We start from the raw sequence: 20,770 nt of genomic DNA, 5'->3' as shown, positions 1-20,770 counted from the left end.
AAGGGGTGCTGTCCACACAGATGTTAAGTGGTAGCCTAGGGATCTGAACCCACCTGTGACTGCAGAATCTGCGTTTGCTCAACCACCAGCCCCGCGGTCTCACTGTAGCTGAGCCCCATTTGTCTCAAGAACAGAGGGTGCGGGGCGGCCACTCGCCTGGGCTCTGGCAGGGTGCCCTGGTGGGGGGCGCTTCAGGCTGTGCCTCTGGACGTGGGGTTGGGAGTGACGGCACCAGCCCGCCGACCCCACCTGCTTTCTGGGAGCCCCTGTCCAAGCTCCGGCCTCTGTTCCCACAGAGCCGCCTCCCCAGTCTGACCTGCCCAGAACGAAGTCAGAGAAATGAACAGAGACGAAGGCTACCTCTGCCTCCCTGGGTCCTTAAAAATTGGGTTGTCTGTGGGCTGATTTAGGGGGTTAACAGTAAGACGTGCTTTTGTTTATTTGTTTCTGTTTCAAGAACCAGAGGACTGGACAGCCTCCTTCTTGCATCCACTAATTTCTTGCTTAGAAGTAAAAGCTCTGAACAATTGTCAGCAACGTGAGTCCCCAGAGAGGAGCTCAGACATGCGCCCTGCTGCCCTGTCCCTGGACCGGCAGCCCCAGCATGGCCTGCATGCTTGCAGCGTGCAGAATCCCAGCTCCCCACCCCCACCCAACACACTGAGCCAGGATCCACATTCGAGCAGCATCCTTGGGTGATCTGGGTCCACGGAAAGGTGGAGGAGTGGTGTTAAGGAAACAGGCTGGGATCTGCCTCATAGTACATTCAGCCAATCTTTTAGGTTAGTTTCTTTTTTCCTCCCGGTGAAAGGGCGTTTATTTCCTTGTGAAAACGAGTTGGACTAGATGTATACTGAATTTTTGGATTGATACAGAAGAAGAGCTGCACCTACATTCCGGGGGATGTGCCCAGTATATCAAGAACCGGAATAATGACCCTGTGGAAAGCGGAAGCGCATGGGAGAGGATGAGCGCAGGGAGTTTATCTCCAGCATCAAGGAGCCAGCCCATCACTCTAATCTGAACAGGGACTTCTCTGTGACAACTGAGTGGTGGGAGGGGGAGTTTTACATTTTTTCCTGTGTGCTTCTCCTGGCAAATGGACAGGACTTTTGATCAACCCCAGGTCTGATTACAGGGTCTTTAATGTAAAAGACAAAATGCACCGGACGTCTAACCTGCTCGGATTGAACCCCAGCCAGATGAAGGATGCTTCTGTGCCGCACATCAACAATAGGCCTCCCGCACGCAGCAGACAGCTCTGACACTAACACTGATTTAGGGGCAGGAAGCCTGCAGTTAAAATTAAGCTGGAAGACTGCGCACTTTATATGAAAATGACAGGCAAATCTCTGGTTCCCAGAACAAACGTAATATGCTATTGTTGCAAGGCCTTTGCAAAGAAAATCCCTTTTTTAGAAAAGAAGTTTCATTGTTAAGTTTCCTAGCCCATTCTGTTCTGCCCTTTGGTGTCCAAGGGGAATTTCCGGCGAAGTCCATGGGGGAGGGGGGGTTATTCCACTTACCGTATATTTATGAAGCCCTAGCCATGTGTGGAGCACCGTGGGAAGCACGGGGAATTCAAGGCAATCAGTAAGCCACAGTGTGTGTCTCTGGACACCAATCCTGGCTCCGTGCAGTCAGTGGAGCAGGACGAAATAAACCGCACCACATTCACACCTTGGAAGGATCATCCGCCAGCGACTCTGGCTGGCAGCCACCTGAACCCTGCTCCTGCACCGTCTTCCAGATCCGGGCGCTGAGAACACTGGCGCGTCCAACAAAACGTCTTCCCACTTCCTTTCCTTGTCGTTTGCACAGTTCCCAGTCCAGTAATCGCAATGGCCAACATTTCTTGTATGTCACGTGACTGGCACTGCTAGGCATTTTATGTGCATTTCCCCGTTTGCTACAGAGCCCTGTCAGCGGGGAGCGGTCCTCACCCCCAAACCCCCAGTCCAGCCACTCATCGTCTGGCCCTGCTGCCCTGCAACCGTGTGAGAGCTTTCCTGCCTGCTTCCCTTACCGCTCTCAGCACAGCATGCACGGTGTCACTCCAACGACATTCCCAGCCAGGCTTTCACTAGATGTCCCTTCTCCCAAAAACAATCACCATTTGGACATCTCTCACCATCCATTTGTTTTTGCTTGCTTTTGAACTTTATAGAAATGACACAAAAAAGTACATATTCTTTGTGTCAAATTCAATTTGCTCAAAATCAGATCAGAGAGAGTCCTTTCCCAGGCACCAGGAGTCCAGTCTTGCATTTCTGCAAAGCATCTCATCTTGTGAACACAGCACTGTCTATTCCTTCTTCTGTTGATGGACATCCTGTTGGTGGACATTCCTGTTGTTTGCAGACTTGGTTCTTTTGCACCGTGCTCTGAACGTCCTTGTACGGTATGTCTGTGAGCACATATGTGTGTTTATGTTGAGGTTTGCAACCTCTGGGTATGAAGTTGCCAGGGAGTTCCAAAGTCCTCATGCCGGTTTATACTCCCAACAGCAGGAATACTTTTCCTCACATCCTCTCCTCTCCAGTGTTGGCAGTGGTTCAGGCCAAGTCGTGGTTGTGGTAGTCTTTGACATTCTGGGGGTGTGTAATGGGACCTTATTGTCATTTTAATTTCCGTTTCTCTCATGGCTAAGATGCCCCAGCCCCTTTTCATGTACTTGCAGTTATTTTGGTGACAGTCCTTCCTCAAGTACCTGTGCACATTTTTACCCATTTTTGTTGCATCGGGTCGTCTGACTCTCCCTCCCAGTTGCTGATTTGCAAAAGTCATTTATACATTCATGTCATTAATAGTGTGATTGCACACAACCTCTTCATCTTCATAGCCTGCCTTCCCAAACAGTGTTTTTCACAAGTGTCTTTTGAAGAACAGAATCTTAAAATTTTGATGAAGGCTGATTTGTTCAACTTTGCTTCTTGTCGAGTGTTTTCTTTCTGTTATTGTTTAATGAAATACTTGCCTTATTCAAGGTCCTGAAAATGCCTCCCCTTGGTTATTGCCTAGGAGCTTTAGTATAGTATGTTCGACACTGAGGTCTGCGAGGGAGCCAGGATGTACTCTTGAGTGTGATGTGAGGTGTAGGGGTCATGGTTCCTGTTATTTCTGTGTGTGTGCTGAGTTACTCCAGCACCATGATGTGAAAGCACCATCGTTTCCCCCACAGCAGCATCATGACACCCTTCTTAAAGTTAGGAGACACGTGGCTCTGTTTCTGAGACTTCTGTTCCACTGGTTTATGTGTTTATCCTCAGACTGAAGTTACAGTGTTTAAATTCCTGCACCTTTAAAATAAATCTTATTAACTAATAGTTTAAGTTCTTCAGAAATCATCTTCAAGATTATATTTACTATTCTCTACCCTTTACATTTTCATAAAAATCTTAGAATCAACATGTCAAATTACACACAGTGTGCACACATGCACACATACACACCATGGTTGGGACTTCGGGTTGAGATTGTATTCTATCTATAGAAGATAAAACTGATGAGAATTTACATATTTACAATATAAAATTTCTCAGTGAGTGTGATATACCTTTCCATTTATTTATACCTTTAATTTCTCTGAATAACATTTTGAAGTTCTCTGTGTAGAGAATTTGCACATTTTTATGAGGCTGATCGTAAGCACTTAGGGGTTGTGATGTTAAAATACACACTTTTATTATTTTCTTTTGGTTTTCTATTTTTTCCATTTCATTTCTCTTCTGTTCACTTTGTTTATATTAGTGAAGTGGAAATACAACTGAGACTAATTCTGTATTGACTTTGCATTTTCTTGGTCTGAATTTAAAATAATGTTTTATATGGTTTTGTGGTTTTATTTTTCCTTACGCTAAGAGGACATTTGGGGTTGTTTCCTTATCCCTATAGTACTTAGGCATATAGTGACAAACTAAATACTTAACTAGTTGATTTGTTGACTGATGGTTTTTGTAAGGAACTTCAGTCTCTTCTGGTTACTTTAAAAATGGGAACTTATTAGGCCACTTCTTTCAATGGTCAGGTCATTCCAGCTAAATCTAAGACTTTAAATGTAACTAAAACCGAGGGACTTCTCAATCATTTTGTAAATTATAACTTTTAAAACCAAAGAGCAGGCTTCTCTTGATAAGATGTGTGCATGTTCCTGCAGATTTTTTTTGCACCACATCGCATCTGCTGAGGGCCATTTTGATTGAATTAATGTAAAATTCAGGGCGCATAAAATAAAGAAAAAAATAATTAAAAACCAGTAAGAATAAAAACAGTGGAAGTTGCTTAGCAAACTTCGTGAACTTTGGTGCTAATACATTAGCACCTTGTATTTTGAGAAGTAAAAAAATTAATAAATGTTTATCGAGCAAAATTTTCACTCAAACTTATATTTCTAGTGGAAAACTCATTGTTAAAATGAAAGTATTCTAATGCTGCATTTTGTCATCCTTACTGTACATTTTATATGAACAATGACCAGAGAATGTCAGACCTTAATATGTAAAGCAGGAGGTTAAAGTAAAAGAAAAAAAAATTCATCTAGAATTAAAATTTGAAAGCCACATTAGCTCTCCTTGATCTTATACCAAACGGCGCCTCTTTCATTAATGCGTTATCTTTAGAAAGTAGTCCGGGTTTGTCAGAATTGAAATAAGATTCATTTAATCAGCTATCGTAGTTCATCTGTTAAATTACAGCACTTTGCTCCCCATTTGTAAAATAATTTTCGAACTAATGAAGTAAGGTCAATTGCATGCAGTTTTATTCCAGCCAAATTGCCGTTAATTGCATCAAAGGCTTTGGTAAGGTCAATAAATGTTGCCTTTTTATATCCTCTCTTGAAAATGGCAGAAAATAAACTTCTCTTCTCTGTAATGCATTCAGGCTTGGGGCAACTCATAGCAGGTAGACTATTCCATTTTCATCACCTGATTTGGAAGTGTTCCATTTCTGAGGAACGGTAGGAGGGATTGGAGTTACCAAAGCAGCCTTGGAAAAGACATGTTGGTCACAAGTTCTCTTCGTTACTCTTCAGTAATGGCGGTGTTGTCTCTCAGAGAGAGACAGGCTTCTACTGAACAGCTTAATAATGGTTGTGGGCTTTGACTTTCAGAAGTTAATGGTAGTCACTCTGGACCATGACACCCCTGCCCCATTCACTTTCTTTCCTACAAACAGCGTTTGCAGGTCAGCTCAACTCTACTGATAGTGTGAGGTGCGCAGGCCGGCTGGCTCGGTGGGTCCAGCATCCCGGGCCAGGGTAATGAAGGGCAAGGTACCCCATGGCGATCATGAATTCTGCAAACCTGGCACAGTCCTTAGGATTTGATGGAATGTTCAGTAACTGTTACCCCATAATGTGCCTATTTTTCTGACCATCTCAGTTTGTAAGCTGTTAATGCCGTGTGTACGCACGTGTGCATTTGCACTTGAATATTGCTTCTCTGGGAGCCCGACCTGACCCAGGATCACTAGTGTGCCCTCCTCCTCCTCTCCCAACTCTAGGACCCTCTTCCCCGCCTCATTCTCCAGAGCACTCATTGGCTCCAACTGATATTGGAGTCTGTTGTCCACTGTCTCGGCTCACTAGCCCACCAGCTCCTAGAGGGCCGCTTTTGTCTTTCTCTGTTCCTTTGTTGCACTGAGCTATTCCAAGCACCAGGAGCAACACCTGGCCTAGGAAGCTTTCCGGACAATTTGTTGAGGGGAGGAATGAATTCATGAATAAATAAGTTCATGAACTATTAATATATGGGTAAGAACAGAACTCTGGGGAATGAGGTTTGAGAGGCACTTTCCCAAACACGGGGCTTGTTAGATGTGGGCTGTTTGAATTCAAAGGACATTTACTAAGAATGTGGTGCCAAATAATTGTTATATACTCAGAATCATAAACACAGTATGAATTATACCTTTTCCCGCATGGAATTAATTACCAAGGACATTAATTACCTGCATATTTGCATCCCACATTCTAACAACCCTGGACTACTTCTTGAGATCAGCAAACATTGTTTTCACATATAGACTCCACTACTTGGGTTATTGATCATAATAATGGCAGGTAACATTTAGTGAGCACCTATTTTTAGAAACAGTTTTACAAAAGGGTAAACCCAGAGACATTACCCAGTAACTAGTAAGCTGGTACAGCCTGCATTCCCGACCCTGACGAGTGAATACGGCCAGTGGAGCACACATAAATAGACACGCTCCTGTGGCAGCTAAATATGTTGATTAATCAAGGAAACCTTCCCGGGGAATGTAAATGCTGGCCTTGAACCTAGAACGTCCCAAAGCTGCAGGCAGGGGCGATATGTCTTCCTCTGGGAGGTGGAGATGACATAGCAGCTGACTTGAGAAGGGCTGTGTGCAGGGCAAACTATTTCCTGAATGTGGCTTGGCTTCAAGACATAACATTTAGACCTCGGACTCCTCCTGGCTCATTGTACTGTGCCAGCGACGATCCTCTCTTTCCTGCTTCTTGCAGCTGGCACACATCTGTTGCAAGCTGCCAGTTAGCAGTTGGAACAGTGTCGTGCGCTCATGTGACTTGTTACTGAAATACGATCTGGGTGCCCCGGATGACACTGCACAGGGAGCTTTCCAGGCACGGGATTCGTGGGGAAGCAGGGCCCTAGACCCCCAGTTCCAAGCCCCCTTCCTCTCTCACGTCTCTACACTTTGATCCAAAATCCTAAATGACTTCCTTTAGTTCCCTCATTTTACAGCACCAAATTCAAGCCCAGGTAGAGCCTGTTTCTGAGTCCAACTTCCTCCAAACCAGGACAAGACGATCTTTTAGAAACAGAGGTCACACAATGTGCCGACACCTCCGAAAACACCTTGGTTTGCTGTTTTCCAGCCGGTCTTTACCTGCGTGCCCGTTGGTGCAGTGTCTCTATTCAGAAGCCAAAAGCCCCATGGACAATTCCTGCCCTCTTTCAAATGAGCGAGACATAACACGGAGTCGTTTTCTAAGTGACGGGCATGTGTGATTTATGACCGTGTTCCAGAAAAATTAAATTACATGACATAAACAAGGAGAGTTAGTATGAGGCTGGAAACTCACAGTAAGGAAGTAAGGAGGCAGTATAATTACCGTCTTCCCCCGCCGGGAGTTCATCACTGATGGCCTGGGCTGCACCTGCCTCCTGCTGTGCACAGAGATTTTCCTGTGCGCGATAGGACACTCCGCCTGATGAGTGCTGGATGCCGTGGGCCAGTGGCAGGTTGAGGACCTTTGGGTGTGCATCTTGTACAAAGGTATCTGATGGATGGCTGGGTACCGTTGCAGGATCTAATACTTATTTTCGATCATGATAACAGCCAAGTAACAGGGCACTGCCATGCCATCTGCTTTCAGACATTAGACAAAGTGTATTTGTTCCTCGTTTGTTTCTGGAATGGCTCGATCAGCAGGTCAGGGAGAGGCACAAGTGCTCTCCAGGTTCTTCCCGCCTGTCTTTGCTTTCAGACATTAGACAAAGTGTATTTGTTCCTCGTTTGTTTCTGGAATGGCTCGATCAGCAGGTCAGGGAGAGGCACAAGTGCTCTCCAGGTTCTTCCCGCCTGTCTTTGCAAGGACATAGTGAAACCTATAAAGTCACGTTGCTTTGTTTGCGTTATAACACGCACGTGGGATGGTTATCAAAGCCAACAAAGTGCAATTGCACCAAGGATAAATTAATCTTTCAGGTAGACTTGAAAAAACAAAACAATTTGGAGAACACCCGAGCAGAGAGACCCTGAGACTGCTTGCTCACAAAGCAGACAGGAAGACCTGGGGTCTTAGCTGACCTCGTGTTTCAAATGCACCAATCTTGAGACAAAACTGCAGAAACTGCAATAAATAGGTGTTTTGCTTAATTGCATCAAATTAATTAATATTAATTAATATTTGTGCAATTTGCTATTATTGAATTTCTTCTGATTTATTGACCATTATGCGGCGGGTCCTTGGACGTACACTCACCTGCTTTAACTCATTTAATCTACACACATTTCTACAAAGTAGATGCTATCATTAACCTGATTCATAGATGAGGGAACTGAGTAAAAGAGGTGTCTCAGGTAGCCTGCCCCAGCAGAGAGGCTGCCAGTCGAGCTGTCGGGTTCTGAACCCGCTCAGTTCTCCAGGGCTCTGAACCTCTGTGCCATGGTTTCCCACATTGCCGCCCTCTGCAGTGATTGGCCCACATCTGGAATGCTGTGTTGGGTGGGGAGCATTGGCAATCTAGAAGCCCTTGGTCCATGGGAGAGGAGCGTTAGGTCTGTGATGGGTGAGGAGCAGCTGAAGGATTGAGAGAAGACTCACGGGACGTAGTGTGATGATTTTCCAGAAGCATGCAAACTAACTCAGCGTCATCCTTGTTCGGTCCTTTGGGAGGAACTGACATCAGTGGCCAGTCCCAGACAGGGTGGCATCAGTCTGAGAGCCATGGGCTACACAGACCTCAAAACAGTGTCCGAGGCTTGGTTCAGGAAGAAGCCAGACGGCGTCTCTCAGGAACCCTGAAGATGGGCTTCCGGGGCAAGGGCTCATGCCAGGGGAACACGGGAGTGATTTCCAAATGATTTGATGTTATTTGGTATTTGATGCAAAGAGGATGCCACTGCCTCCCTACTGGTTGCAGGGAGGGGCAGGTGTGCCTGAGCCAGCTTCCCCCTCCCCAACACCAGGGGCTATCCTGGTGTGCTAAACGGTCAGAGGCACACAGTTGGATACTCACAGTGCGACCTCATGACCGGCAGCACCAGCATCAGCTGGAACTCGTTCAAAGTGCAGCTCAGAGCCCAGACCCCCAGCCCCGGCCGGCGGTCAGCACTGCTTATTGCGAGCTACAAGGTGGTCCCTGCGTCCGTGATGTTGGGCGCCCTGCTCCAGGGCTGTGGTTGGCAGTCTTGGTGGCACAATCACGTCACCAGAGGAGCTTTCAGAAGACCGAGACCAGAGTCCTTCTTCCTCCTGCACTGTTCTGGGGGGAGCCCTAGACATCAAGCGTTTCCTGAGCTCTCCGGGGGGTCCTGATGGGCAGCCAAGGTTGAAAAGCTGGGTCCAGTAACCAGCCCTCTTGGGTTGGCTGCGAACGGATTCTCGGGGCTCTGCTTAGCCTTCTGAACATATTCGAGATTAGAAAGAAATGCATTTGTTACAAAAATGCTCAGTATTAAATGGAAGCTATACGTTTCTGGATCTGGAGATTTTTAAGGCCCTTTCATTCCGATTGGTGCGCAGTTCTCCCAGGGAGGGCTGGGTCAGGCTTTTAGTGTTTCGGGAAATTGCTGAAGGAAACAGCTGAAAGACTGACCCCTTCACTTAGAAAGAGGTACAAAAATGAATGCTGGGGTTGAGGGAGCCTTGAAGATGAGGAGCTCGGGTCCGCTAAGTGGTAGGCTTGCACATCTTGAGGGAGAGGATAGGGGAGCAATCCTTGTCTGTGGCCCCCAGATTGGTCGTTCCCCGTCGGAGCACGTGCCTGTGACCATGGGGTCTATACACTGGTTTGCTTCTTTGTTTTCAAAATAACTGTCTATTTTTTTAAAACTGCATGTTGGCTTCATTTACTAAGTGCTTTCATTTTAACTTTCGAGCGTATTTAACTAACATGTTCTTACCATTGAATTACTACAAATTATCATATTTAGTCTGTTTATTACACATTTTAAATTGTAGCTATCTTGTGCCTTCTTGTAACCATTTTTTTTCTGCCTGATTTTGATATTTTTAAATGTTATTAATTTGGTGGTAATGTACTCGGTTTAAAAGTACAACTCTGCTCTAACATTAGCTGGTGAGCAGGGAGTTTGGGCAGAAGGGGATGGCGGCTGTTTCCTCCGAGCCCTGTGCCTGGGAGATGAGCTGTTTGAGGATTCCCTGTGCACCTAGTCCTGCTTCAGAGTCACCTTCCCACCTTCAAGACTGATCAGGAAATAGCAATATAACCAATACATACAAACTCATCAGACCCTTTCAACAAAGTTTATTGTCTCCAACCTTAAGAAAATCATCATTTGAAGTTCACCATAGTCGCATTGATTGTGCTCCCATATCCACCTTCAGCCTCTCACCGTCGGTCTCAGAGGGATAGTTGCACACGGGTGCACATGCAGAGACACACTCAGGGCGCCAGACACACTTTGCCCAACCAGGGAAACAGCGGCTCGGCCCAAGTCACCTGGATAGTGATTTACAAGCCCAATATCATCTCATTCTTCCTTGAACTACCCAGTTTATTCATGAGCACAAGAGGGACCAGGTCTGAAATCCATGGTCTATACTCGGTAGAACTGCCGGACGGTCACCGGCTGTGCCCACAAATAGGAGAAGCAGGATGTGGGGGGAGTGCTGTCTGCGGAGCTGCTGCGTCCTTCCCTGAGCTCCGTCACAGCGGAAGGCCAGCGGTGTGCCCCCCGTTCTGACAGCATGAACGAGGTCACAGGACAGACTTCTTTGCCCCAACGTGGCATCCTCACTCAGAGGCCACTCGCTGGGTCTGCACAAGGACAGGAACAGGAACGTTCTGTCAACGCATTACACTGGCTTTGCACAACCATGTAACTGGCTGAACTGGACTAAATGAGTGGCCTGTCATTTGGTCGAGTGTCAGGCCTAGAGAGAGCAACTGGACTCACCATTGTTGCAGGAAGCAGATTCATCCAGGGATTAGCTACACCACAGATTCCCGTCGAACCACGGACACCAGAGCGTTCCAGCCAAGCCTCACAGCCAGGTTCCCCCCAAAAGGAAAATAGGAACAAAACGAAAGCCCTATAGCAGCGGCACCCCCGTAAAAGAACAGAAGCACGCACGCAGATGGAGCAGAGCCTGTGAAACCCGCGGGGCAAGCCGTGCCCTCCACATACCTTCGGTCGAAGCTAAGAGACAAAGAACCCCGGAGAGACCACTCCATTGCGTCATACTTTCCAGGGAGAGAGAAATCACTTCTTATGTGCACTGCAATCGAACAAAATGAGAACATGTTACTACGGGCTTCAAATCAAATCGGAACAGCGCGTGGCCCAGTTTTGCTGGGAGCTCACTGATCGCCCAGAATTCACAGCTCACATTCCCTCATTGCTCCGCCCGCCTCGCTGCTCACATCCACGGCACCTCTTAGCAGTGGGGCAGGGCAGCGTTCCTCTGTGTCCTGCGGTGGGCGTGCGTGCTGCTGTGTTCCTGATGGGATCCAGTACCCGGGGCTGCTGCCTTGTCCCAGCTCCTGGGCTGACCCGGCGCCTGGCTCTGAGCCAAATGGTCACACAGCTCAGGTTGTGTGTCCTCGCTGAGGGAAATGCAGACCCTGTGTGCCTGGCCAGGAATTCGGAAGAGGATAAAGTGCATGGAAGTAGGAGCTGTAGAGAGAGTCCCCGCGGCTGTCACCACGTGCCTCTCCCGTGGCTTCCCTCGTGGGAGGAGTCCTTCCCCAGCGCCGCGTTGAGCCCCTGCCTGAGCTTCCCTGTAGGTTATAGCACACCCGGTGGCAGGGGGCATAAGGGCAGTGGTTCTCAACTTTGGATGCACAAAGCGTGGAAAGAGCTTTTGAAAACACAAGTGCTGGTTCCCACCCAGATTCCTATTTAATTGGTCTGGGGCAGGACTCACGCACTGGTCATTTTAAAGCTCCCCTGCCCCCGCCTGGTGATTCTGATGTGTAGACTCTGTGGAGACCATGCCTCCGGATGAATGAGCTCACAGGGATTTTTTCATTTTTTTTTATTTTTTTAAAGATTTTGTTTATTTATTTGACAGAGACAGCCAGCGAGAGAGGCAACATAAGCAGGGGGAGTGGGAGAGGAAGAAGCAGGCTCATAGCGGAGGAGCCTGATGTGGGGCTCGATCCCACAACGCCGGGATCACACCCTGAGCTGAAGGCAGACGCTTAACCGCTGTGCCACCCAGGAGCCCCTAAATATTAATTTCCTTTTGAATCTAAAAGCCACACATCTGGTTCTTTTTTTATAATATAGTTTTGTTTTCTTGACTTTCCCCCAAAATTACTGCTAGAATTCTATTCAAAAGGCAATCAAAGAGGAGTGCAATTGAGTAGAAGAGGAAAAAAATGGGAAATATCGGAGTACATACATAGCAGGAGTAAATGCTGTCTCCTGAAACCCTGATTCTAATTGTGCAGGTATGTAATTAGGTTGTCATGCAATCCCACTGCCCAGACCGTCAGCGTCGAGTTAGTACGCGCTCTCCTTTCTCTGATAAATACAGGAAGCTGGAGGAACGAAGAGCCCCCGACTTGCTCGTCTCACTCGGCGCTGAGCAGCTAAGCAGCGGCTCTCAAAGTGTGGTCCGCGGCCAGCAGCACCGCTTGGGAACCCGTTGGAAAAGTGGATTCGCAGGGGTCCCATCCCAAGTCCACTGAATTAGAAACTCTGGGTGTGAGGCTCAGAAAACTGTCCTAACAAGCTGTGCAGGTGGTTCTGTCCTGATGCGTGGCTGCGGCAGGGACACCTGGCCGGCCAGGTGTGCAGAGGGTCCTTAAGCCATATCTACACAGTGTCCGTAAGCGCCACAGTGGTTTAAGTCCACAAATTAACCTGTTGGTGGAGAGCTTGGGGTTTTCCTTCTCTTCACTTTTGTAGATTAAATTCGTCACAGGTTTCGTGTCAACTGTTACTTGAATCAGCCCTCAGTCCAAGGCGGCCTCGCTGCTCTCAGCCCAGCTCTAGGCCACAAGTCCTGCCTTTCGGAGACACTCCGCCTGACTTTTGTGGCCTGATTTCACAGTCCATCCTTCCTAGCTTCCCTGACTGCCCTGGAAAATGTCCAGTGTGTGTTCGTCCAGGTGCCTGACTGTTCTCATCCAGCGCATACGCCACTGGTCAGATACGAACGATGTAGCGGATACGTGCCGTCCAAGAATCTCGACGGGGCAGGCCTCTAGGAGGGGATTGTTTTTTTTTTCTTTTTTGGATGGAGAGCTGGATCAGAGCACAGAATGGACTCGTGCTTGTCACATCAACCCAGGGAGATAATTGCTTTCTCTGTCCCGTCTCAGGCTGGGTCAGATTTTGTGACAAGATAGAGCCAGCAGTCGACTCTTGAGTGGTTGACAAAGGACATTCTGGTTCTTTGCTGAATTCGAACTCTTTGTCCATCTAAATGCGTCCTCTGTCTTGTTCCCATATCCTTCATCTCTTTTGAAAAATGGTAGTTCAACAACTTTAGATGATTAATTAAGATTGGGTGATGGCCCACAAAAAAGCATTTGACCTTTTTAATGTGACTCAGTTCGAGCTCTTGTTTCTCTCTGAAGTATCTAATTTCTTCCGAATACTTTTACTTTAGAACCACGTAAAATACTTGCCGAGTTTTCCTGCCAGTGTCTCATCTGTGCTTAATGTCATAAACACACTCCACTAGGAGCAGCTCTTCAAGAAACTGCGTGCAGACATCTGATTACTTCAGCACAACTCACTTCTTACCCCACCCAGCGCCAAAGCACCTTCCAAACCTGAGTGATGAAGCCGCTTGAATGCGCTCACCTGAGCACGCTGGCGCTCTCCTCAAGCACTTCTAGAATTCTCCGCGTGCCCGAGTCCAGGTGCGGCTCGGTTTCAGCTGTCTGGCAGAGGAAATCCTCTTTCAAGTTGGCGTGAAATGCTGAAAGGAGAAAGGGTCCCCCTGTACCAGCGTCAGAACAGTATTCCTGTCCGTTCTGAGGGGCTCAGCTTCTGAAGAGAGAGAGCGTGGGAACAGGTGAACGTTTTCTGGGGCTCACCTGTGCTGCGTGAGGCAGGCTGGCCCTGGGTCCAGGTGTCCTGATCGGCAGGCCTGGGGCTTAGAGGAGGCCATGGAGAGAGATTCCCTCCAGGGGTCCCTGAGAAGGGAGCCAGTGAGTGGGGCTTAGGGACACATTTCTTGTCCTGGCGCAAAGGAGGAACAGCGGAGGAGACAAGCCGTGTACACGGGCAAATACACAACGTGACTTCAGGAGTGAGTGAGAACAAAGGAGCCAAAAAAGAATGCGAAATCAAGACTCTCCCACTCGCCCAGCCGAGGCGCTGCTGACGGCAGGTTCCCCCTCTGCCGTGTCATGCGGTGGTTCGGGGAGCACGTGCGTCCCTGCCCCAAGCCAGAGGCGCTAGGCCTCCTGGTGGTGCTGCGGTATGGACAAGGTTCTCAAGCCCTCTCCCGAGTCCAAGTAGACATCGTGTGGGGAGGGGTGGAGAGGACGGAACGGTGAGCACACCCCAAAGTGACGGATGCCTCAGCCAAGGTGCGAACACCACCCAGGGGCCAGTGAGGGCGGCAGACAGACTTTGGGGTGAGCCAGCATCAAATCCTTACTGGAGACCCGCCCGGGTCAGCCCAAGCGGAGGCTGCTGTCGGCCTTTGTGTTGCCGGGTCATCCTCGCCAGGCAGAAATCATTTCAAGTGTCCCGGGCTTTGAAGGCCAGCACTCTCCAGTCGTGGCCGAGCACGACAGCATCACACAGAGCAATGGGACACATCTTCCTCCAGTGGCCTTAAAGGAACTCGGGCTGCCGTGTTGTCAGTGAAATGATCGGAGAGCAGTGACTCTCTGGAAGGAAAGGCAAGCTCGTGGTCTCTTGGTCAGCACTCTGCTCCCACCACAGGCCACACGTCAGCCATGGCCCACTTCGTGGCACTGAGGATATTGGGCTGACCGAACGTATGGTGGTGGTTACACGTTATTTCTCCAGCCTCTTCCCCTTCCGCTGCCTGGGGGCAGAGATGCTGTTGACCGCGTTGGTTTACCTAATGGGACATTGAACCAAGATGCCACGGATGTCCAAAGGTGCTTTTTAATTAACTACTTCTTGAGCAAGAAAAAGGAGATGCCATTAATGCAGGAGATGAGGTGAACAAAATTTAGTTTGCAAACAAAAGCCGAAGGAAGTGGCTGAATCTAGAAAGGGAGCTCAAGTTAGGAAGGGAAAAGAAAGACTCTGAACGGGAGGTGGTTGGCTGGACCCGGCCTGTTACTGGCAAGTGTCACTATGACCATGTGACAGTGGAAGTCAGGCACAAGTGAGCCCAGGCCACCGCTGGGGACGCTCCATCCAGAGACGTGTTTCCTGCGCAGTGATGGCCCACCCTGCCGGCAGAAGTCCGGTTCGGTGGGACTCCGCATGGGACACCCTTCCTGCCTCCGCACTGCTCACTCCCAGAAGAGCCTCCCAGCGCCGTCAGGCACTGTCTCCTTTCCCCATCCCTCTCCACACTCCCAGGATGGGCACAGAACAACTTCCACGTGACTAGTGAGGCTCAGGACAGTACTCGCCACACGCTCACAGGCAGGGACCTAGGAGACGAGGAGCCAGAACCGAAGGGTCCGTTGTCTCTGCTCCTTCCCCCGATCATTCTCTTCAAGGGCCAGCCTTGGAGGAAACGGAAAAATAACTATTTTGACTTGATCGTGTTTATTTTATCGATAATTGCTGGTGCAGATCCCCATTTCTTCATATAAAGAGGAGGCCATCACGGTGACTCCGTGAGGCCGTTTTGAGGACCCGGCACGCGATGTGCACCCCACACACCCCGTCAATGGCTCCTCGTCGTAAAGGGAGACAGTTGGTGCTACATTTGGGGCTCTACGGAATTTGCAGGTAGATCGTAACTGTTTTCAACCATGCTTTGGTATTTGCTGATTTTTTAAAATCATTGTGTTAAAACATAGATAATATAACATTTACCATTTGACCATGGTTAAGTATGGTTCAGCGGCATTAAGAACATTCTCCTCGTGCAGCCATCACCACCATCCTTCTCCAGCACATTTCCATCTTCCTGAACTGAAACTCTGCCCCCGTGAAAGCCTCATCCCCGTTCCGCTCCCAGCCCCTGGCGCCCACCCTTCTCCTTTCTGTGTCTCTGGGTGCCTCATGTGAGTGGAATCAGGCAGTGACTGGCCTATCTCAGTATAGAGTCTGCAAGGTTCACCCGTGTAGCATGTACCAGAATCTCTTTCCTTTTTAAGGCTGCACATGCTGATTTTTAACTGAATGACTTATAAACAAAATTCCTGGAAATCTGTAGCCTCCTTTCATGCAGGACATTCTCTGTGCCTCCAGAAATATGACTCGATCCGTCACGGTCCTAATGGGCGCACATGAGGAGACTACAGGTTTTGGAGTCAGACTCTAGTCAGAATCCCAGCCCCACAGCTACCAGCTGTGTGACCTTGAAGAAGTTGTTTTACGCCGTTAGTCTCGTGTTGATAAAATTAGGATAAGCGTAAACACCCGGTCGTGTTGTCAAGTGGACCGAGCGCGCTGAGGTTTACAGAGCGCCGAGCGGGCAGGCGATGGAGGGTGACTGACTGAGGACTGGCTCTCCTTGTGGGGGGTGGTGCTCTTGCCAGCGTTGCTCCTGAGTCACTTTGAGAAAGACGTGTGTCTGCTCTCGAATGTTTCCGATGGCAGTCACCGTATGAACGCGTTAGCATACACCAACCGCACAGAGCTTCCCATTCCCTGCTCTCACTCGGGTTAGCTGGCCCTGTGTCCCCCCCATCCTGCACATTTTGAGAGAAGGGGCTACATTATAATTTTCATTAGTTCTTTCAATAATGTACTTGCCACACGCCAGAGATGTTGAAGGCCCCGTGGGCACCGCAGTGAGCAGCAGGGACGTGGCCCCAAGTGAGGGTAGGGGACAGGACAGATAGGCTTGCACAGAATACACCCATCTTCTGGAAGCAGCAGCAGGGTGCTCGGAAGAAAACGAACTGCCCAAACAGAATTGGGAAGAAGAGAGAGAGTGATTTTCTGGGCGTGCAGGCAACACTGCTGCCAGGAGGTGACCTGTGAGCCCAGATGGGCTTGCAATGAGGGAGCAAACCTTCAATGAAGAGTGCAAGGAAGCATTCTGAGTAGAGGCCAGAGCGATTCCAGAAGCCCAGGCAGCGAGCTGAGCGCAGCGCAAGGGCAGGAAATGGACCGCAGGGCCGGCGATAACACTCTGGGCAGAGTGTAGGGAGTGATGCGTCAGGCAGAACGCAGGAAGACTGTGGGGGCCGCTGGTCTCTATCAGTCAGCCTTTGTTAACTGCCCTTGTAGTAGCCGCCTTGTTGTGCACTGAATGCTTGTGTCCCCCCAAAGTTCATGTCGAAGCTCTAGTGCCCGTGTGACAGCATTTGGACATGGACCCCCTGGGAGGTGATCCATGTTAGAGGAGGTCTTGAAGATGGGGCCCCAGGATGGGATTTGTGTCCTTACAAGGAGAGGAAGAGGGACCAGGGCTGTCTCTCTCCAGGAGCCAGCCTATGTCTCCCACCAACCTCATCAACAAATACCTGCCTTTCGATAAATGAGCGCTGCCCTGGAGTGAGGGGGTCAGATGCCCTCCCGCCCGTGGACGGGTACATTCACCTGCCTGCCCACCTTGAGCCGTCCGGCCAGGTCGGCCCAGCTGGGTGTGGCCCATTCCCTTGCCCTGACCAGGCTGTCAGCCCCGCCGGCTTTCTTGAAGCCATGTGCATCTACACTCAACCGTAGAGTACGTGTTGGACAACCTTTTCGTTCATATGGTGCTTTGGGGAATCTGCCAGCATCAGGCTATTGGCTGGACATGTGGCGATTGTGATGTGCGGTGAAGGGCTGGCAGGCCGTGGCCATGAGCAGATGGTGGTCATAACTCGTGCCAACATGTGACCAGCTGCGACCATGCTGTTGATGGTGGTTCTGTACTTTGTCCCTACTTATAAAATTCTGTTAATGGGAAAGAAACGTATGAGGCGGCACTAGCATATAAGATATCAGACTGTCAGTAAACACTGTCTCACCACCCCTGTGTTTTAACAAGTATTTTTAATGTTTAGAAATACATAATCTCGGGGCGCCTGGGTAGCACAGTCGTTAAGCGTCTGCCTTTGGCTCAGGGTGTGATCCTGGCGTTCCAGGATCGAGTCCCACATCAGGCTCCTGGGCTGGGAGCCTACTTCTTCCTCTCCCTCTCCCCTGCTGTGTTCCCTCTCTCGCTGGCTGTCTCTCTGTCAAATAAATAATAAATAAAATCTTTAAAAAAAAAAAAAGAAATTACATAATCTCTCATTAATCATCATGCGCTTAAAAATGAGATGGGTTCTTTTTCTTGATGCATCATTATGACACATTATGGAACTTAAAATTTAGCATCTCTGCTAAAATTGCAGGTAGCAATGACCATGAATACGTGAAGCATGGAGGAAATATGTTTGTGTCCTACAGAGAAAACTTCGATTCAGCTCTCTGTGCATACGATGACCTCTTGTGGTTGATTGACTTGGAATTGGTGGTTTCAGATATCCACTCAGTAGCCCTGCGCTGGAGCTGGTCCGCCTGCCCACCAGCCCATCACACTAATCTCTCCGGTTAATAACTTGCGGCGTGGGCCTCATTAATTCTAAGAACTTATGCCCATACAGTAGGCTCTAATCCTCTGTATTGGTATGTTGCAATTTGGCTCCTGACTGGGGAATTTTCTCCTCTCATTGTGTGCTGCATTTGGAATAGGGTAGTTTTCCAGCATTTTGCTTTTTGAGAAAGTCACTAATTGTGTATTCCTCACCCTGGGAGGAACTCCTCAGTTGTTATGGGAGTCCTACTTTATCTTATGTTGAAAACTTTTCTGTCTGGGGGCAGAATAGTCAGAGTAATAGTAATAGCTGTGATCATTATCAAAGCCAAACAATCAATAGTTACCAAATATGTGTTGTGTGCTAAGAAGAACTATAAGCCACTTTATTCTATTAACTGACAGTTCTCATAACAATCCTATGAGGTAGGTATTCTTATCCTCATTTGGCCTGTGAAGACATGAGGACCAAAGTGGTTAAGTTTCATTCAGTTAGTGACTGAGCTGGGACCCAAATCCAATCGGTTGATTTAGAGTCCAGATTCTGAATCACTATTCCATACAACTTCTGAAACATCCATTTGAATGAACTCACTTGTAGACCAGAACGTTTGAACCACCTGGGCCCCTGCATCGCGTTCCCAGGCAAGTCAGAGCGGCTTTGCCCCCATCCCACCCCATTGTTGGTTGTTGTAGAAAGAAGAGCTTCAGGGGCACCTGGGTGGCACAGCGGTTAAGCGTCTGCCTTCGGCTCAGGGCATGATCCTGGCGTTACGGGATCGAGCCCCACATCAGGCTCCTCCACTGTGAGCCTGCTTCTTCCTCTCCCACTCCCCCTGCTTGTGTTCCCTCTCTCACTGGCTGTCTCTATCTCTGTCAAATAAATAAATAAAATCTTAAAAAAAAAAAAGAAAGAAAGAAAGAAGAGCTTCATCCTCATTCTAGAGTGGGAACTTAGGGACTGTATCTTCTGGACACAATAGAAGTGTCTTTTAATTTTAAGTAACCTTCTTCTTCATATATAGAAATAAGGAATGGCAAGGTCTTTTTGAGGGTTGAAGCTATGTCTTCTTTACTGTGTCATCCGCAGGAGCCAGCAAAAGGATGGTGCCACTCAAATATTTTTGAATGAATGCTAGCCATTTTTTTCAAAGCTGCAAATTTTGACACATCATTTTTCTACAGACATTTTCTTTCTCTGTCTTTTATTCAGCATGCGAAAGCAGCCAAGTGGAATAAGCTGTTGTATCATTTTAGAAGAAGAAGTAAAGAAATTGGAGGTGGTTTTGTAAACAATGGATGATCAAACTGCTAGCAAAAAGTAATAGATCGAAGGCCCTCTTGACAAATGTGTGGCTGCAACAGCCTGGCCCCAAGATGTGCCCCATCAAATGTCATGGAAACGCCAGAACAAGGAGCTGTCTGGGTTGCAACAGTGGGATTTTTAGATCCTAAATTTTGTTTTAAGAACTTGCCTAAAAAGGGGGGCGCCTGGGTAGCGCAGTCGTTAAGCATCTGCCTTCGGCTCAGGGCATGATCCCGGTGTCCCGGGATCGAGTCCCACATCAGGCTCCTCTGCTGGGAGCCTGCTTCTTCCTCTCCCACTCCCCCTGCTGTGTTCCCTCTCTCGCTGGCTGTCTCTCTGTCACATAAATAAATAAAATCTTTAAAAAAAAAAAAAGAATTTGCCTAAAAAATATGCCAAGTGTAAAGAGAATGGAAAGTTCTCTTTTTCAGAAAAATGTTTCATAATAAATATAGAAAGCATTATGGATGTAGAAAATTATGATTTTTCATTTCCCAGTATCATACTTGACCCTGGCAGAAGTCACCAATGAATACTAAAATCATTGAGATAGGTTAGCAGGGAAGAATAATATTCACAAAATCTTGAAGTGTCATCCCACAGGTTCTTATTAATGAAAAACAAAAAAATAAAATAAAATAAAATAAAATTCTCTTGCTAATGGAGAGCTCTGATGACTGCTGCCTAACCAAGTGGCCAAGCTCGGTACTGCCAATGCTGGAAGAAAATATATGCTTCCTCGTGGGATGTAATAAGCAACCCACAGCATTCTTTATGTAATATTATCGCCAAAAATGTTAAAGTGAATCTAATCATGAGAAAATAATCAGATGAGTCCAGGATTATGGGGTTTCCTAGAAGATTACTGGCCTAGTTTATAGAAATAAAACAAAAGAAAACAAAAAGCAATGTCAGCATGAAAAATGAGACAATCTGAAAGATGGAAAGGTAGAAGAGGAGGATATGTTAAATTAAAAGAGATAAAATAGAAATAACGGCAAATATAAATCATTAACTTTGGTTCCTTGATAAAAAGAAATAGATATAAAAGACATTTGGGGAAAATTATAGAATTTCAGTGGGGCTCTATATTAATGTTAAATTTTGTAGGAGTTGTAGGGAAGATGGTATGGCTTGTGGCAGTTTAGGAGAAT

General features: G+C 47.8%; 1 protein-coding gene and 1 long non-coding RNA gene across 2 annotated transcripts in view; one reads left to right on the top strand and one right to left on the bottom strand.

The window, feature by feature from the left end:
• DPP6 (dipeptidyl peptidase like 6) overlaps positions 1-20,770 on the top strand; it is a 671,848-nt gene that overhangs the window by 251,548 nt on the left and 399,530 nt on the right. The window lies entirely within an intron of this gene.
• On the bottom strand, positions 14,767-16,649 carry LOC121105774. The gene is made up of 2 exons (XR_005838432.1): positions 16,551-16,649; positions 14,767-15,354 (listed from the first exon to the last, which is right to left on the bottom strand). It is a non-coding gene; the product is annotated as an uncharacterized LOC121105774 (long non-coding RNA).

This window comes from Ursus maritimus, unplaced genomic scaffold (genome assembly GCF_017311325.1).
Source record: "Ursus maritimus isolate PB19 unplaced genomic scaffold, ASM1731132v1 scaffold_3, whole genome shotgun sequence".
In the NCBI taxonomy this organism is placed as follows: domain Eukaryota; kingdom Metazoa; phylum Chordata; class Mammalia; order Carnivora; family Ursidae; genus Ursus; species Ursus maritimus.
Note: the sequence above shows the minus strand (reverse complement) of the source record. Positions and strands in the feature narration are given on the sequence as shown.